The sequence below is a fragment of the Lissotriton vulgaris genome, chromosome 6, assembly GCF_964263255.1.
Source record: "Lissotriton vulgaris chromosome 6, aLisVul1.2, whole genome shotgun sequence".
NCBI classification, from domain to species: domain Eukaryota; kingdom Metazoa; phylum Chordata; class Amphibia; order Caudata; family Salamandridae; genus Lissotriton; species Lissotriton vulgaris.
In genome coordinates, this window is record NC_141694.1 from 1,093,839,242 (window position 1) to 1,093,859,248 (window position 20,007).

Sequence of the window (20,007 nt, forward strand, 5' to 3'; positions counted from 1 at the left end):
GAATCACCCCCGAAGGGTTATCTCGGCGCTGGGGGCAGTTGGAAAGATTAAGCGAGCTATTGCCCAGAGTCGCATGGTGCTGGGCAGACCCCTGCCTCCAGAGCCGGGGATCGAAACGTGATCCCCAGCGTCCAGCGTCAGTCACGCTGGCTGCTGCGCCAGACCTCTCTAAAATATCGGGTTTCAAGCATACATTTTATAAGATGTTCAAAGGGCAGCCCTACTAAGACAACACATTGCTACACTAGTTTTGTACATTTTAAGTTTCTATTGAGTCTGCATAATAATTTCAGCTGTCTGAATAGTGGCTTTGCATTAACACATTTATTCATAGGACATAAAGATCAATGACTAATATTTTGTGTAGTTATTCTTTTACAATTGTAATGTTCTAAAGAAGGATTTTAGCTATTTTGCGTCATCCCCACTTTCTTCAGTAATGGCTTGCCATTGACTTGCGTATGGGTTTATTTGTAAGCATAACCCTTCAGGAGGTTTTTCTTAAGATTTTGACCTTAAAAAACACTTTTAAAATAGTTTTTTTAATAAAACATTCTAAAGGGTTGATTCTTAAAAAAAACATATCGTACATACTGTCCTGGGCACAAAACTAGAAGGGGTAACCTTGTTTAATTTTCCTTATTCCCTTTAAATCAGGAGTTGCGCACTCCTCATTTTTTAACCATAATGTTGAGACTGTTCATGAAGATTGAAGTTCTTATACTGTTTGTGTTCCCCTTTCTAAGGTATAACTCCTCATCAGTTAGTACTTTTCATCCTTCAAGGTAAGGTGCAACAATGAACAAGTTACTTACCTTCGGTAACACCTTTTCTGGTATGTAGCTGCAAATTCCTCACCTTTTGAATATTCCCCAGACTAGATCTGGATTTTTTTTAGCAGTACCTTGCCGGAGGTGGTGCATTGCGGGTTCACACTGATGCAGTTGCCCTCTGGAAATGACGCGCATGGCCAATATAGGTGCCACTTCTTTGCTCTGACTTCAGTGCTTTTGAGACTGTGGTGCACCCCCCTGTCCCCCACCTCCCCTCTGGAAGCATATCCCCAAAAGCAAAGTGGTAGGCAGTGTGCAGATTCCTACACTTAAGATATTACTAATGGATAGATTCCAATCATCCAGGATGAGAAGGATGGGTGGGTCGGTGTGGATTCTATAATTCTATAGTCTCCTCCCGAAACAACATACCAAAGGTAAGAAACTTGTTCTTCTCATAAATACTAAAACCAGAAAGTCCTGCAGGACAGAGTACTCAAAATAACTTTCTTTGTGAACTTGACCGCCCAGACATTAGTGCTTCTTGAACGTATGGTGAGACGCCCACGTAGTTGCCTGCCAGATGCCTAGGATAGGGGCTCTGCGTGCTAATGCAGTGGTAGCAGCTTTGGCCCAGGATGAATGAACACACAGTCCTTCTAGAGGCTTCTTTTTAGCCAGTGCATAGCAGATCTTCGTGCAGAGCACAATCCAGTCGGAGATGCTTCTCTTCTGCACTTCATTGCCTTTGTTTCACTCCAGAAAACCACACAAAGAGCTGATCCTCAATCCAATGGTCTTTTGTGTGATTTATTTAGAAGCAAAGCATTCTATTGGGGTTCGAGCAATTAAGCCTATTCTCCTCCTTAGAAGGGTAAGGCAGAGGATAGAAGTCCAGCAGGGTGATGGTTTGACTGATGTGGAATGACGTCATAACTTTCGTCAGGAAGGATGCCATAGTCCACAGAACCAGTTTGTCTGAGAAGAAGGTAGTGTAAGGTGAATTAGCGCAAAGAGCCTGAAGCTCACTCGCCATCCCAAGGTGATGACAATGAGGAACATAGTCTTGATGGTAAAACAGCTGTGAAGCAGCTCAAACTAAGTCTACATTAGGTAAGTCAGGACCAGATTAAGGTCCCATTGGGGCTTCACAAAGGGAGAAGGGGAACACCCATGTGGTTGTTCTTTCAAAAATCGTATCACAATTGGTGATTTAAACAGTGAAGGCTGATCTGGCAACCGTTGGAAGGCCGAAAGATGACCCTTAACTTGCCCAAAGAAAAGCTTTGCCAAGCAAGTGATGGAACAAACAGATTGTCAGATAATTTGAACTGTAGGAAGTCAATCTGGCATGTACCCCACTAAAATAAATTTTTCCTAATGACCGGCGTATACGGTTTCCATCAGGGGACACCTGGCTGCCAAGATGACATCAACCACCTCTGAATAAGGTCAATGGTGATTAGCTGTGGGTCCTCAATCTCCAAGCATGAAGGTGGCGATTGCGAAAGCCCAGGTGCAGAGCCCTCCCCCGTTGCTGCAACGACCTTAGGAGCCTTTCCCTTCCACAAGGGAATTGCTGATGTTCTTGTCCGACTCCTCCCAATGGCCATATTACCATTGTCCCACACTTTCCTCATGGCTTTGTTTAGGGTAAGCAGATAATTTCTGTCCGGTCTCTCATATTGATAATATCTGTAGGTGGCTGGTGCCATCCTGACTCTCTAGTCGTGTGACCAGTGTGTTATGAGGTGTAAAACACCACTCATTAATGAACTTAAGTTGTGCGGCCCTAAAGTATGCTCACAGATCTGGAAGGGTAATGTCTCCATTGTAACTTGACCTATATAGGATCTGCATCGCTTTCCTGGTGTTTCATTGTTCCAGAGCTGCCTCCGCAAAACTTTGTCTATTTTGCCAAAATAGGGCTCTGGCACCTCAAATGATGAGTTTTGTACAATATACTGGAATTTGGCCAGGGAAATCATCTTGTGTAGTGCGGCCTATCTCAAAATCGTTAAAGGTAGATTATACCATCTATTCATGTCTTCCTGAAAAGCCCTTAGGACCTTGTTGAGATTCTTTTCCTGAAATATATCTCTGTTAGCCGTGCCCTTGTTTCCCAGGTACTTGAAGCCCTCCACCGTGACATTTGGTCCCCTCCCAGTTGCCCAAATTATACAGCATAAACTTATCCCAATTTATACCGTACCCAGTGTACTCTTCTGAAGTAAGGAAAATTTATAGGATTGAAGGGATGGTTGTATCTTCGTTGGTAAAATATATCAAGACATCGTCCACATACATCGAGATTTTATTCTGGTTCACTGATCACCCCCAGAAACCACTGCATATTCGCTTTATAGTGTACCCAGGACTTCAGGGGCTTCAGACTGAGCGCAAATAATAAGGGGGAGAGCAGGCAACCCTGCCCTGTCCCTCAGCTCAGCTTGAATTTATCAGAGAGTATACCATTGACTCACCACAACAGTTGGGACTTTCTGTAACAGGGCTACTCACAGACTAAATTTAGGTGCAAACCCAAAGCGTTTTAAAGTCAGAAGTACATATGTCCTGTCTTTCCCGCGTCTAATGAAATAATGACCCTATGCTCCTGGTGGTTTTGAATGTCAGCAAGCCACATTTGTAGTTGTCTAAGGTTGAGGCAAGTGGCTCTCCCTGGCATAACTAAAGCCTGATCTTCATGCATTAAAGATGTGATGCCACCCGCCACCTTCTTCGCCAGAATCTTGGCCAGTATTTTACTCTCTGCATTTGACAGTGAGATTGGCCTACACAAGGCGCAAACGTCGCTGGGTTTACCTGTCTTATGAATTACCACTATAACTGCAGGATTAAAGTCTGGTGGGAGTTCCCTGTCTTCCCTGGATGTGTGGAATACATTTCTCAGATGTGATTCAAGTATTGGGGCCAGGCACTTAAACATTTCCTCTAGCAAGCCATTTGCCCCAGGTGTTTTTCCAAATATCGTAATTGCAAAGGTCTCTTCTTTCTCTTTAATAGAGAGGTCCGTTTCTACTGCCTCAAGATCTACCACATCCAAACTCTGGACCCTTAACTCTGCCAGGAAATTGGAGATATCTTACGTGGACCTGCATGTCCTTGCTGTATAAAGCTTGTGAAAATACCATGCAAACTCTTGCTCTATGTCTTTGTCTGTGTTGACCTGTGTACCATCCTCTGTTTGTAGTTCTGCCACCCATCTTACCTTTTCTTCTCCCCCTGACCAGCTAGGCCGGCACTCAGACTGCCTGCTCACCTGTTTCATACAATTTTCTCTGTATCGAGAGATGATGGTCTCAAGCCGCATTCGGAGTAAGATTGTGAAGCTGCTTCCTGGTTGCGACTAGTCGTGCCTATACCTCCACGGATCCGATTCCCAACCATTCCCTTTCCAATGCTATAAGCCATCCATCTAGTTTGTGTTCTTGTTCCCTACCCTTCTACTTCACTCCCACTATGTTCTGCGCTGTATTTCTAGTCACTTTTTTGTAGACTTCCCCCAATGTTTTTTCTTTTTTTTTTTTTAAACATCCCCCCCACCCCCAAACCAAATACCAGTTACAACTCCCCCCCCCGCTCCCCCCACCCTGCACCCCTGCGGAAATTCAAATAACCACCCCAATTTGCAGTGTGCCTGTCGCCCTTATATCAAACAAGTCTAAAAAGAAACCCCCAGGAGGAGGAGAGTCAACCCATCGCCCCGCCACTCCCAGACATGACACATTAAATCCTACATCCATTGTCCTCGAACCATTGCAGTCTCTTCAGTAAAGTTTGGTGGCCAGTTACTATGTGTTCGAGGCATGTGGGCTGCTGAATTCATATCTGTGCATAGATCGCCGCCTAGTGTTGGGTCCGGATGATTGCACATTGTTGTCCTGGAAGAGTCTTTGAAGTATCACGAGATAGGTGGCTCCTCCCCTGGACTACAGTGCGCATGGGCATCGACTCCATCCCCAGATTGTTTTTTTCCGCCATTGGGTTCGGATGTGTTCGGTTCCCTCTGTCGGAATCGATAGTTGTTAACTTACTTTGTTTAAGACCAAAAGGTCTTTAGGACTTGCGTCGGTATTGTCTCTCGTTCGGGTTCGTAATTTCCTCAGCTCCGAACTGACATTGCCCTTCCGCGTGCTTTCGGCGCGGACGGGCCTACTCGACGCTCCTACCTCTTCCATCATGGAACGAAGTCCATTTAAACGGTGCCCGGTGTGTGCCTCGAAGTATCCGCATATCGATGTACACCCGGTGTGCAACAAGTGTTTTTCGCCGGACCACGACGAGGCCATGTGTATGGCCTGTTCCAAGTTCTGGTCCAAAAAGACACTCAAGCTCCGCCGAGCTGCGCGCTTGGAGGCCCAGCGATCTGCACCACCTCCTACGGACATCTTCGACGCTGAGGATGTCGAGGACGACGCTATCCAGGAGATAACGGAATCTAACCCAGCGTCAGAGGTCGAGGACGACTACGACGCGGAGGACGAGGATTTCGGTGAAGTCGTCGAGGAGGTAGGGGACGACGACGGGGCCCTTGCCACCGTAGAGGATAGCTCGGACGAGGAGCTTCCTCAGACTGACTCCGGGGCCGTCCGCCATGATGAGGCCCAGGTCGAGGGATCGCCTTCGGGCCTTACCCAAGACCTTGATTCACGTTCCACGGCCCCGCCTTCCGGCCCGGCCACGGACATTGTTACCGCGCCACTCCCGGTGCCGTCAAAACCGAAAGTGAAACCAACGGTCTCGACGCCAGACGTCTCGAAACCGAAAGCACGGATCCCGCTGGTCGGGTCTAACACTTCGGAGGCCTCGGCGCCAAAGAAATCTAAGATGGCCGTCGAGCTCAAGAGCCACGCCAAAATGGCCGACCCAAAGGCTACTGTATCGAAGCCGAAGGTTAAAGGGTCCGACGCAGCTGCATCGGCGCCGAAGACGGTCGATGCAAGTAAGGGTCGACTCGATCCCACAAAGAAGGTCGGCGACCATAAGAAGTCCACTCTCGACCCGAAGAAGCGGCAGGACGACCCCAAGTCCCTCGCTGCCTCACTTCCACTCGACAAGGCCAAGGGAGCAACGGCGTCGACTCCGAAGAGCGCATCGTCGGTCGCCTCCCCGAAACCAGCTGCAAAAGACTCTCTCGAGCCGGCGCGTCCCTCCGCCTCGTTCACTAAGAAGGAGACGGAGTCCCTTCAACGGATTAGGGAGGGGACCGCAGCAGTCGAGCCAAAGGACCCTGTGCCGCCCAAGCCTCTAGAAAAACCGGCGAAGGCGCCAACGCCGATTCTCTTCACCTTGCCACCAAAGACGGCGCCGAAAGCTTTCGCAGCAAAATCAGGGGCCGGAGTACCCGTGAAGGTGTCTTCGAAGCCAGCGTTGGTGGTCCCCGGCCCACGGCCACGGCAACTGACGGAAGAAGAGCGTCAAGAGGTTTTCATCGACGCCAACACGGGCAAGCTCTCTCTCTCCTCAAGAGAAAGATCACCCCTGAACCAAAATTAGAGACTTAAAAGATTCCATTTAAAAGAAAGATGTACTCTGCTGGTGCCTCTGCCCTTATGGAGCCTGTGTCACCACAAGCTCAGGAACTTTCACCCACTCATTCCCATGTTGAGGTGGGTGATGGCAACGACGAGGATGAGTATAGCTACCCCGTCTACTCCGACCCAGACGATGTGACTGAACCATGGTCTGCAGGTGGCGATCCAGGGGACCCGCATTCAGGGCAGGAGCCACAGCTTTTCTCAGCCAAAACTTCCCCAACTGAGGACTCTGCGGCTATCAATGCCCTCATTGAGAGGGCGGCAGCCAATCACGACGTCGACCTCCATGCTGACCCAGTGGACGTCGACTTCCTCTTTGACACCTTTTCGGTCTATGAAAAAACTGTAAAAACTCTGCCAATGCTGAAAGGGGTGTTAAAACATGCGGCTGAGGTGTTCAAAGAGCCCACCCGGGGAGGAGTCATCAACCCACGAATCGACAAGAAGTACAAGGCAGCGCCCACCGATCCAACTTATATCAAAGGACAGCTGCCTCTGGATTCCCTGGTTGTCTCCAATGCACGCAAGCGAGCCAACTCACAGACTACGGGTGATGCTCCTCCCCCAGACAAGGAATAAAAAGTTTTTGAGGCTTCTGGGAAGAGGGTGGCGGCGCAGGCAGCCAACATATGGGTCATATCCAACACACAGGCGCTACTAGCGCGTTACGACAGGGCACACTATGATACTCTAGAGACCCTTTTACAGCACTTACCCGATCAGTATAAGGAGGCGGCAGAGATGTTGATACAGGAGGGGAAGCTTATCACCAATGCTTCCATTAAGTGCGCTCTGGACGTGGCTGACACCGCCTCGCGAGCGATTAACACTAGCGTGCTGCTTCGTAGACATGCATGGCTGAGGATTTCTGGGTTCAAGCCGGACATTCAAACTACCATCTTAAACCAGACGGTCAACCCAGACCACCTGTTTGGCCCCGAGGTTGATACCACCCTCGAGAAGATGAAAAAGGACACCGACACTGCGAAGTCTATGGGTGCCTTGCAATCCCAGCAGTTTCGGGGTGGGTCCTTTCGTCGCTCCAATACTAGAGGCACCTCAAGGGGTCAACTTTCACAGTCCACTCAATTCTACAAAAGCAACACCCAAACTTCTTATACCAACAAAGGTCGGGGTGGATACCGTGGCAACAACGTCAAAGGCAGAGGACGTGGGAACATCAGCTCCAGGTCCTCCACCGCCAACAAACAGTGACGCCTTGTCACTGCCCCCCGACCACGCAACACCGGTCAGGGGGAGACTCCAGCAGTTCCTGCCCATGTGGAAGTCCATCACCACAGACAGGTGGGTCAGAAAACTTGTCCAATACGGTTATTGTCTGGAGCTCACATCCACTCCACCCAACATACCCCCAAAAAACTGTCCTATGTCCGACGAGCACTTGCACTTATTGCAGCAAGAAGTCAACGTCATGCTGCAAAAAGGGGCAATAGAGCTCGTGCCCTTGCAGGAAAGAGGTGCAGGAGTTTACTCCCTGTACTTTCTGATTCCAAAGAAGGACGGATCCCTCAGGCCCATTCTGGACCTCAGGCCACTCAATTTTTACATCCTCTCGGAGCATTTCCACATGCTCACGCTGCAGCAGGTTCTTCCACTGCTTCCACAGGGGGACTACCTGGCAACTTTGGATCTGAAGGATGCATACTTCCACATTCCACTACATCCTTCACACCGAAAATACCTCAGGTTCACCATACAAAACACTACCAGTTCAAGGTTTTGCCTTTTGGGGTCACCACGGCACCCAGGGTTTTCACAAAGTGCCTAGCAACGGTGGCGGCGCATCTCAGACGTCAGAACATTCACGTCTACCCCTATCTGGACGACTGGCTTATTCAAGCCAAGTCGGCCCAGCAGTGTGCCGACCATGTGTCCCACACCATTCATCTTCTGCACGATCTGGGGTTCTCACTGAATTACCCAAAGTCCCATCTCCAGCCCGCTCACATACGGCAGTATCTGGGTGCGACCGTAAACACTCTGGCGGCTACAGCACAGCCGAATTCAGTGAGGATCGACAGCATTCAATCGCTGATCCAAAAATTCAGACCTCAACACTCTCTTCCGGCAAGAGTGTTCATGCAGTTGATAGGCATGATGGCCTCCTGCACCTCCATTGTCCCGCACGCGAGACTACATATGCGTCTGCTTCAGGAGTGCTTAGCACGTCAGTGGACGCAGGCTCACAACCAGTTGAAAGACCTAGTGTTGGTGAGCGGTCGGGCATACAACTCTCTGCATTGGTGGAATCCACGAAACCTTTGCAAGGGCCGACCGTTCCAAGAGCCTGTGCCACAGATCATCCTGACAACGGACGCCTCTCTCCAGGAATGGGGAGTTCATGTACTCCAATACACAGTGCAGGGACTATGGACGCAACAGCAGAGGAAGATGCACATCAATGTTCTAGAACTGATGGCGATCTTCATGGCCATAAAGGCATTCAAAGTACATCTGTGCAACAAGGTCGTGTTGATCCGGACGGACAACATGACGGCCATGTACTACATTCAGAAGCAGGGAGGCACGCACTCTCCGCAGCTGTCTCATCTGGCTCAGAGCATGTGGAAGTGGGCCATTCAGAGGAACATTTTCCTCATGGCAGAGCATCTCCCAGGCAAGGACAATCAGATGGTGGACCTGCACAGCAGGCACAGCCACCAAATGCACGAGTTGGAGATACATCCATCAGTACTCCAGCCGTACTTCCAAATGTGGGTCATCCAGAGATAGACCTGTTCGCCACAGAGGAGAACGCAAAATGCCAAAGCTTCGCCGCCAGGTTCCCACACCCACAGTCGCAGGGCAATGCGATATGGATGAACTGGTCAGGCAAATTTGCGTACGCTTTTCCCCCAGCACCTCTGATACCGCTGGTGGCACGCAAGCTCAGGCAGCACTCGATGACTCTCATCCTAGTTGCTCCAACGTGGGCTCGCCAACCATGGTACACCACGTTTCTAGAACTGTCCGTGGTACCGCATCAAAGGCTACATCTCACACCCAGCCTTCTGACGCAGAGCCATGGCGACATTCAGCACCCAGATCCGCAACAGCTCAACCTGGCGATCTGGCTCCTGAAGTCCTAGAGTTTGGCTACCTCAACCTTCCTCCCAATTGCATGGACATCATTCGGGAGGCTAGGAAGCCCACTACTAGAGCCTGCTATGCGGCGAAATGGAAGTGGTTTGTCATCTATTGTGCAAACCACAACATTGATCCGCTAGATGCTTCTATTCAGAACATCATCGGTTACCTGTTCCATCTATACAAGTGTAATCTGGCCTATACTTCCATTCGCATTCACCTGTCTGCGATGGCCGCGTATCTCCAAAATAGACAACACCTTTCACTCTTCAAGGTGCCTGCCATCAAGGCATTTCTGGAAGGCCTCAAAAGAGTCATTCCGCCACGGACTCCAGCAGCTCCTGAAAGGAACCTCAATTTGGTTCTTACCAGACTGATGGATCCCCCCTTTGAGCCACTACATTCCTGCGAGATTCAGTTCTTGACATGGAAAGTGGCTTTCCTTGTAGCAATTACATCGCTACGGAGGGTTAGTGAACTGCAAGCCCTCACAATCCAAGAGCCTTTCTTCCAAGTTCACTCAAACAGGGTAGTGCTCCGCACTAACCCTAAATTTCTCCCCAAGGTTGTGTCTCAGTTCCACATCAACCAAACCATTGAGTTGCCGGTGTTCTTTCAAAATCCTGAGTCACTGGCGGAGCGGATGCTCCACACCCTTGTCGTTAAACGGGCCCTAATGTATTACATTGATAGGACCAAAGATTTCAGAAAGACTAAGCAGCTTTTTGTCGCCTTTGCGCCACATCACAAAGGAAACCCTATTTCCAAGGCTGGTATTGCTAGGTGGATCGTGAAATGTATTCAAATCTGCTATGCAAAGGCAAAACGCACTCTTACCATTCCACCAAGAGCTCACTCCACCAGAAAGTTGGGGGCCTCTATGGCTTTCCTTGGAAACATTCCCTTAGAGGACATATGTAGAGCAGCCACATGGTCTACCACACACACATTTACTAAGCATTACTGTGTAGACGTGCACTCCAAACAGCAGGCAGCTGTAGGGCAGGCTGTTCTCAAGACACTTTTCCAAACTGCTGCAGCTGGCACGGGCGGCCGCCGCTAATGGAGGGACTGCCATGTATTCTATGCACAGATATGAATTCAGCAGCCCACATGCCTCGAACTGCAAATGCTACTTACCAGTATGCATCTGTTCTTGGCATGTAGGGCTGCTGACATTCATATCGCCCGCCCTCCTCGCCGGCGCCTGTAGCAGCTGCAGTATTCACATATATGCTCATAGCATGGCCATCATTCGCTGAGTTTCACTCCATCTTGGCCACAATGGCTAAAAACAATCTGGGGATGGAGTCGATGCCCATGCGCACTGTAGTCCAGGGGAGGAGCCACCTATCTCGTGATACTTCGAAGACTCTTCCAGGACAACAATGTGCAATCATCCGGACCCAAGACTAGGCGGCGATCTATGCACAGATATGAATGTCAGCAGCCCTACATGCCAAGAACAGATGCATACTGGTAAGTAGCATTTGCATTCTATTCCTGCTCTATCGGACCGCCCTCCGCTCCTCTAGAATCTTCCTCCGGGTCACATTGGCGTGGTAAAGTATCAAGCCATTCTCTGGTCGATCAAAGAAATATGTACGTTCCTTGTATTCCACCCGAAGGCTAGCCGGGAATAACATTGCGTATTTCGGTTCCATGTCTCTCAATCGTCTTTTGATGCCAAGAAATCAAAGTCTCTGTTTTTGGACTGCCTGTGTAAAATCCGGGTAGAAACTCAGTGGTATTTTCATATTTTGTAGGTCCATTCAGCCGTGAGGCCTGCAGGATAGCGTCTCTATCTTGGAAATTAAAAATTCTGGCGGAGAGGTCTCGGCGGGGCACCCACCTTTGGTTTACCGCCCGGAACTCTGTGAGCTCGCTCAACTGCGAAGAATTTGCTCAGTCCCCGGGGGGCGAGGTGTTTCGTAATAAGATCTTCCACAAACAGATCGGCAGCCGGATCTTCTGACTTTTCCGCAACCCCAATAATGCGTACGTTGTTACGCCGGGCCCTACTTTCAAAGTCTTCCAACCGGCGAGCTAAAAGATCGTTTGAGGTCTGTAAGTTGCGAACCTCGGTCTGCAAGTCAGATACGTCGCCTGTTAGGCTGGCAGTTTTCAGATCTAAAGATTTGACCTTTTAGTTAGTTTTTGATAAGTCCGTACGGATCCAATTCCCATCGATCGAAACTGTGTCCAGCTTGTGGGCGAGAGTCTCAAATTGCTGGCCGATGGACGCCTTCATACTATCAATGGTGCCCATGACGTCTTGCAAAGTTAATTCCGCCGATGAGGAGGGATCCTCCCTAGTACCATCAAGTGATCTGCTCGGTCCACCAGGGGATCCTTTAGAGTGGGCATACCGGTCCATATTGTTTGCTTGTGTATAGGTACCCCGCCGAGTTGTCTTAGATTTTGACTTGTCGCCATCCGGTTTGGTCGCCATTGCAGACAAGATGGCCTTCCACAGTATGTTCACTCGGGAGAAATGGCTGCGATCAAAGCATCTGCAGCGACCAGAGGCCACAGTCCGATAGGGCCCTGTATCCAATGTCAGGATAACTCCTTATGATTGCCAAGCCATCAAAAAAGGGGGCCTCCACTGGTGTCAGGCTGCATTTTCAGAGAGGGTCTGCACAGAGACACGAAAAATGAAAGTAAAAGTCTGTGGTGCCTCAGGCCGCTGTTGTTCAACTACTGCCCGGATGGCATGTCAACTCGAGCTCCGAGCATCTCCGAGGGGCAGGCCGCAACCTTCAACTCAATGTTATTCCGGTTCCCGAAGTCCGTTTCAAATTTGGACAACGATGTCCACCTCAGCTATGGTTCGTCTTCAATTACCCATCGATGTAGTCAGGATAATTTTCAGGATAGATGTGGGAGATAGCGAGGGTCTCGGGAGCCCTGTGCTCACGCAACCATCTTGGTTGCTTGCGAAGCTCCTCCCCCCCCCCCAATGTTACCAGAGTGTACTGGATCCTCTTTCTCTTCATAGTATAGTTGAGTTTTCTACTTGTAGGGCTCTGACAATGTCTTTATATTTTAACTCACATGGCTAATCTCCACAGGCAGTTCATGTAGGGCCAAGGTACCGTCAGTAGGATTTGTAACGAGGAATGAAATGTGGTACCCCTGGATAAGTATTCTGCCTGTCTCATCCAGTGGAGCTTATCTGCTGGCAGGATCACATAATCTAGACTAGACCGTGACCCGTGGGCCCATGATAAAAATTATTATTGTCTCTTAGTCTGGTGCTTCTCCCTCCACGCATTTCCCATGGCCAGTGCAAAGCGCTCTAGGCCCACATACCTGTGTTGCAACTGCGTACGGGTATGTGTTCTGGTGCCTGTGCATCAACTCGTTAAAATCCCTCCCGCTACATGTATGTCTGTGTCAACGGTTAATAGGGGTTCCAGTTGGCCTAGGGTTTTGCTCTGCAACTTGGGGGGGAGGGGGTGGGGGGAATGCAGATATTCACTATGAGAAGGCCTCTCCTTTTCCAAGTCCCCTGTACCGCCATATGATATCCCTTGGGGTTGATACGTTGTTTCATGATTTGGAAGGTGAGGTTTATTGGCTAGTATTGCCATCCTGCTCGATCCTCCTGTGAAACCCGCAGCTGCTGGCAGGGCGTTCTTACTCCTGTGAAGGGATTATAACACTTATTCCCCATCAGGTGTGTTTCCTGTAGCAGCACTAATTTTGGGGAGTGTTCCCGAAGGTATTGTGCAACCGCTCCCCTTTTAGTTTTGCAGCCCAGCCAGTGCATATTCCAGGTAATACATTTTAATTGGTCATCGGGAAGGGCTCCATGTATGGTCTGGGTGAGCTTTGTGATCGAGGTATAGTCCCTTATCTCTCTCCTCTCTCCTGGTTACTCTATCTGAGGTGTATGCAGTGCCCTAAGTGTGAAACATAAAACTTTACTCCCCCAAACCCTTCCCGCCCAATCTTTGCTATGTATGGGCTTCGAACAACCCAATTCCCAACTGTGGAAAGGTCTGTTGCCTCTCCCTGTTTCCTCCTCCCTAATAATCCTACCCCTAAATAAACTTCGAGGTCAAAAGCCCATCTTACTCGTGGTTTCTCCCCCTTCCCAACCACAGTTCTAGCACCATATATACGCTGGGTTCACCATGAGGTGCTTATTCATCAGATACTTGTGCTTGTCCACCCGCTCCTCAAGACCATCTTTGTCCTGGTCCTCTCTGGCATCTGTGTCAGTGGATCTGTTCTCAGCTGTGTTTTTCCCTGTTGCTGGAGGTGAACCCTTTCTGTTGCTGTGTTGACTGCCTCCGTGTGCCCCATGGGGTATGTCGCCTCTTTCAGTCTGCCTGTCGCGCTGGTCCCTGCGGTTCCCTCTTGGCTGCAGCCGGGAGTTGCTCCTCAACCCATTTCCATGCTTGATCTGGGTTCTCGGAATAGATATCTCTGCCTTGGAAACCGTCCCGGAGTTTTAGAGAAGAGTAGCATATATCGTACCTTCATGGCTTGCAATTTTTGCTTCACTAGTTCAAATGTTTTATGTTGCTGTTGCACCATCCTTGTATAGCCAAGAAAAATTAAGATTTTCTGGGAGCCATGGAACGTCTCTGCCCTATCTCTGACAGTATGTAGAGTATTGTCCTTTCCTCTATGGTTCAAAAATCGAGCTATAATGACCCTGGGTTTTGCTCCCAATGGAGACTTCGGCAACAGGGCACGGGGCATATTCAGTTAGAAAACACTTGGGAAAGGCTCTCTGCACAAAGATGTGCAGCCACTGTTCAAAGAATTGTTCCAGATGGGGTCCTTCCACACACAAAGGGCAAATTGTTACGAGTGAAATGACCCTCTGTGTCTTCTGCCCGGGCTGCCAATTTGATTGGTGTTCATTTGAGTTTTTTGTACTGTCATTCAAGGAATGTGGATTGGCACTTCCAGCATGGCTATTCGTCTCTCAAAGTCTGTTACTCTGGAAGTGATCTTGTGCAGATTGTGTCACAGTAGGGCCACATCTGCCCCCACCTCTCCACTTTTAATTTCTAAAGACTTCTGGGAGTACTCTGTGGCCTGAAGGATTGCAGCCGTCCCCAGGTGAGGAGGCTGCACAGTCCCTTTTTCTCCTGGCTCAAGGGTCCCCCAGGTTGCCACTTCTGCCATAGTGGTATGTGGCAGTTGTTTGGCAAATGTATTTATCCTCCCTTGTTAGGGGGGAGTCTTGTCCCGTGCCTTCATCCCTTGCCCCTTAAAAAGTGAAACGTAACCACACCGGTCCGCCAGGCCTCCCCTCCAGGTTGTCCGGAGGGGGGCAGGGGTGGGGCTGGGAATGGCGGCATGAGCAGCCCCTCTCTCTCTCTCCTGGGAACTTCTCACTAATATTTGACAGGCACCTAGGATGTTTTGGAGGGTCTCCAGGTGCACCTCTGGAAGCGGCTGACCCTAGAGAGGCAGGTCAGCCTATGTACCGTCCGTCCTTCTGGCCGCCTGTGGTGTCTCCTCTAGTTCTGCTTTCCGGGGCCGGCACTACTGATCCAAGAGGCTGCCTCTGTAATGTGGTCTACGTGGCACTCTGATCTTTCAGGGCAGCTTTGCCTGTCCGCTCCCCCTCCTGCGCCGTCTACTACCGTCGTACACTAGGGAAGGGCCTCTATATGTCTCCTCGGGCTAGGGCTCCTCTTTGTTCCAGTCTCGCCCTCCTCGCATGGCTCTCACAGCGGCCCTACAGAGCCCAAGGCTCTGGTCAGGGTCCATCTGATCTCCCCAGCCTGGGGTTGAATTGTTCTTCAGATTGGGGCCACTACTGCATTATTGAGTGACCGCCTCTAAATGTGACCCTGCGCCTCGCTGGTCTATTGGGCCCCACCCAGCCACTTTCTCTTCTGGGCTATCTACACTTCCTGGCCTCTGGGGCAGGGCCTCTGCTTCTCTCCATCGGCCCTGCGATCCTCTCTGGTCTGATCGCCACTCCTCTTGAAGCTTTCACTATGACCCTGCTACACTTTAAAATCAGCCGCACCCCCACTGGAATCTGCCCCACCCAGCAGTGTCTCTATGCACTCGCAGTGTCTCCTCACCTCATTTCACCAGTTCTGCACAGGTCACCCCAGGTGTGGGTTCCGTCCTCCCATCTCGTGGCTCAGACCTCCACGTTGATCGCAGGGCTTCTAGGAATGTACAGTGCCTCTGGGCAAAATCCCCGGCTCACATGGTCTACCCCCCGTGGCCGAATGCCACCACCAGCACTGTCTCGCTCCTTGTGTTCCGGGGCAGAAGGGGCTGGCTAAATCACCACTTTCAGGCCTCAATCCAGGTTTTCGCGTTGATCGTCGGCCGTAATGCTAGAGTGTGGAGGAGAAGGACGCTGTATTGCTGCATCACCTGCCTCCGGTGGTCACTGGTTCCCGCAAAATCTTGCCAACTTCTATGCCATTGAGATGTTGAGGTGCTGCCTGCTGCCCCCGCTGAGCTTTGCCTTTTCGCCAAGAGCGCTGAGAGGCGTAGAAAAGTCAGCCTCAGCCCGACCCAGCACCGACCGAGTCAGAAACCGGAGCCGGGACAACGCATTGGTGTTGGTGGGCTGGTGATTGGTGCTGGGCAGATATGCTCATCGAGGGCACCCGATGCATGGCAAAGCAGTAAGAACTGCAGTGGCCACTTGTTGCCTGCACCACGAAGGGGGTAACACTGCAGGGACATTGAAAAGAATATAGCTGCTTGCTTGTCACATTGAACGCTGAACACTGAATATTGGTTTTCACGCTGACCGCTGATTGTAGTGAGCGTCGAGGTAGAGGCCAAAACTGCTGCTTCGCCCCTGCGTTTCCCTACACAGTTCCCAGCTCCCAGCCCCAGCTTGTAGTTCCCATGCTGTTCTTGCCTCCTTGTCCCTATATGGAGGGGCTTCAGACGAGTTTCGCCCCCTCCCGCAGTGCCCCTTTGCCCCTGTGCTCCTGTCGCCGTTGTTGGGAGTGAGCAGGAGGAGTGAAGTAGGAAACTGAGAGCAGCGGGCGGAACAGCTACTGCCACCCTCCCCTCACTTCACCCCAGCGGAAGCGGCTCGGTGGACCGGGACCAGGTGCGGGTGTGGCCAGTGGGGTCACGGTCAGCTGTGGCAGTCCAAGTTGTGTTACTGCAGACAGGGGAGATAGCCGGAAATCAGGAAACCTTTTTAAGATCCCTAGCAGGCTACACTATGAGATCAGGGCGTGTAAGGGGCCAAGCTCAACTGTCCTTTCAAGAACAGTTACAAAAAAGGCAAAGAGTTGCCAGGAAAAAGCTAACTCACTCAAAAAAGCATACCCAGGAGGTGAATGAGACTGGCGACAAGAGTGTACTGGGAAAAACTGGGTTAAGTTCAAGCCTGGGGGTTGATTTGAAGGTTGTTGGGCAAATTAGCAACCCATCCTCTGTTGGAGGAGGAGGGGTGACCAACTCTTCCCAGCCAAGTATTAAGGATTTCTTTATACAGAAAAGTGGCATCCAAAATTAATGCAACGGATATGTCAACACACCCCTCGATCCGAAATTTCGAATAAAGACCCAGCTGTATTTGAGGACCCTAATCTTCCAGAGGAGTTGAGAGATAGTGGAAATCAAGTATTCAGCCCTATACAATCAACACAACCAGTACAATCAAACCAGGCTGTATCGGCAGCAAAAGAATCACTGTATAAAATGGTAGTCCATGCCCAAGGTCCTGTTGTTCAAACTAAAGAGCACATAAAGGTGGGACCTACCCAAATGAAGACGCAGCTTGGTGCAAAGGTTGAATATCAGTCAGCGGCTACTTCTTTGGACTTCTCAAGATGCACTATGCTCTTGAGTGTCGGTGATGCCTCTGTTATCTGTATTGGTGATGTGCAGGTTAACAAAGTGTCCCAAGGCCTTTTGGTTCCTGGGATGCCTGTGTTTGGGTCCGACAAGAAAAGTGGGACCCTAGGAATTTCTATTTTTGAGATAAGAAATGACAAGAATATGTTAAGTATATTTGGTCCTGGGATATTTGGTGATGATCATGTACTGGATGATCATGCAATTTTAATTCCGGTAAAAAATGAAAATACAAATAATCAGCAGGGTGCTCAGATCTTAGGTCAAGTTTATATATCACTAAATTCTGCTGATCCTACTTTAGGTCGGCCTGATAATTCATTGAACCCTACTGTTCTTTCATTCTTGGACAAATATGACGTTTTACCTAATGTTGATGCACACACTACAAGAAATAAAAGTACAGATGATATTGGTGTATGCAAAAGTTTGCTAAACACAATGAATTCCATAACAGGTACACTTGACTTCCATTCAAATAAACTTGAAATGCAGGTGAATCTGTTAAATACCTTAGCAGTCTATGTGGACGGTACTGACTCAAAACTACAAAGCCTGAAAGATTGGTGGTTAACGCCCAGGCCTAGGTTAATGACCAATTAATAAGATACACATGCTCTCATGTTGGATACAATGTCTGATCTCCTACAAATTGTAGGTTCTCTTGTGAAAGAAGTGAAAAAAACAGCAGGGAAACTTGGTTTGTATAAAGGAAGGGGGTGATAGTGTATATTGTGAAAATAAGAAGCAGGAAAGAAGTTGCGGCGAAGGTGGATTGTGACAACTCTAAATTTTTTAAGGAGGTAGATAGGGAGGTCAGTCTGTGTTTAGATGTACATGTAGAGGATGGCCGTGTCTCCCATTGAATCATGACAGGCAAGTCATTAATTATTGCTAAACCCCTGTGCTCAAGCTCAGGAGATAGTCTAAGTGAGTGTCCCCCGTTATCCAAACGTTCAAGAAAAAGGATGCGGAAAGTGAGGAATAAGGCCGGAAGGACAGTTGCATTCGCAGCTACAGCAGAAAAGTCTAAGGATTATAATCCTACATTTAAACCAGTTGTTAAGAAATGCTTACTCGGGTTGATGTTGTAACAGATGGAGACTCCTCTACATCATTGCCGTTACAATTGAGGAATAATGATCAGGGATCCGCAAAGGGTAGTAATATTGATGTTCTTAAACCCAATGGCATAATAAAATCGGATTTGGTAGACATCAGTTAGGAATGTGTGATTAGGTTGGATAATAAACCCCAGGGGGCAGGATTTGTGCCCAAAGAACAAGTTGTCAATACACTGAAGCGGTTAAGTACCGTACAAATGGTAGAATCTAATGCTATCGCCATTAAAAATATCTTCTGAATCTACTTCAACAAAAGAAAGTAACTCCGGAATATTAAGCTCCATGTGTGGCAGACAGGATTATAGTTGTAGAAAGGGAGACACCAAACTAGTAATGCACCCCCTGTATGAATATCGGGCATCCTATGATAGCCTCAACTAGGGTTTAATATTGAAAATCATCTCAATTATCCCTGATTAGGCGTTCATTAAATGCACTGATTTGGTGTCAGTTCAATTTATAACAGGTACAGCCCAACACTCTTCAAGAGTCCACTATTATAACTTGGTCCTCAAATGATATTGTTACTAAGATTTTAAGATCCAGTTTGCACTTTATGGAATGTGGAATTTAGGTTGAGATCTAGGCCATTGTACAATATCATCCGATCTTGAAGGTATTGTCCCTTAAGGTGGATAAAGGTTGCAAAACAGTTGAAAGTAACAAGCCAAATCCTTTGCTTAGAGGAGCAGCGGGTCCATCGAATAATCAATCTTGCAGTTCTGGTCTGTTGATCAACAATCCCCAATCAAGGGGTCAGCTCTGCGAGTTGCTACCCAAGAACAATGTGCGAATGGAGGATTGGTCTTGGCTGTCAGCATCATTGGCAAAAGTGCCCCGTGGATATAGTAATTGAATAACCGGAGCTATGGATGTTAATGTAACTGAAATAAGTCTATGCTCCTGGAATGTCCACGGATTGAATCATTTATTGTCTGACCCAGATAAGATATTTTTAAATTAATTTGCATTTTTATTATTCCAAGAAACATGGTGCGAACAATTGACTCCTTTGTCTGGCTTTAATTAATTTTGTATTCCGGCAGTGAAAACTAATAAATTTGGCCGTGCAAAGTGTGGATTGGCGTGTTATATTGCAGCCAAACCAAACCAAATTGTGGATGTGGTAGACTCTAATCTGGATTGGCCACATCGTGGTAAATACCACTGATTTTAAGTTTAGTTATTCTTAACGTGTACCTGAGTGCCAATAAAAACAAGTCTGCACAGTTGTATGTTCTGCGGAATGTTCTGAACATATTAATAATCCAATACCCAGATGCTAGCTTCATAGTATCAGGTGATTTTAAATTTGCAATTAATTTGGTTCTCAGAATTTAACTGTAAGTCTGAAGGTCTGGCAAAAGAATGCTGTGACATTATGTCTGAGGCTGGAGTCAGCCAGTTAAAAGAAAAATCTAGATTTACTCCCACATTTAAGAGCTCTAAGCACGGTTCAATCATTGATTATACATTCATTTCAGACAATTTGAGACCAAGAATGTCTTAATATGGGGTAATTGGCCAGCCAGAAAGTGATCGCAACCCCCAGGTTGTAAAATTTAATTTCTCTATGAAGTGTCATCCTAAATCTAATGATCTCCCTAACTTGGTATATTCTGCATA

At 48.6% G+C, this 20,007-nt stretch overlaps 1 protein-coding gene across 1 annotated transcript in view; it reads left to right on the plus strand.

Moving 5' to 3' along the window:
• ACAT2 (acetyl-CoA acetyltransferase 2) overlaps positions 1–20,007 on the plus strand; it is a 212,302-nt gene that overhangs the window by 128,428 nt on the left and 63,867 nt on the right. The gene's annotated exons all lie outside the window — the stretch shown is intronic.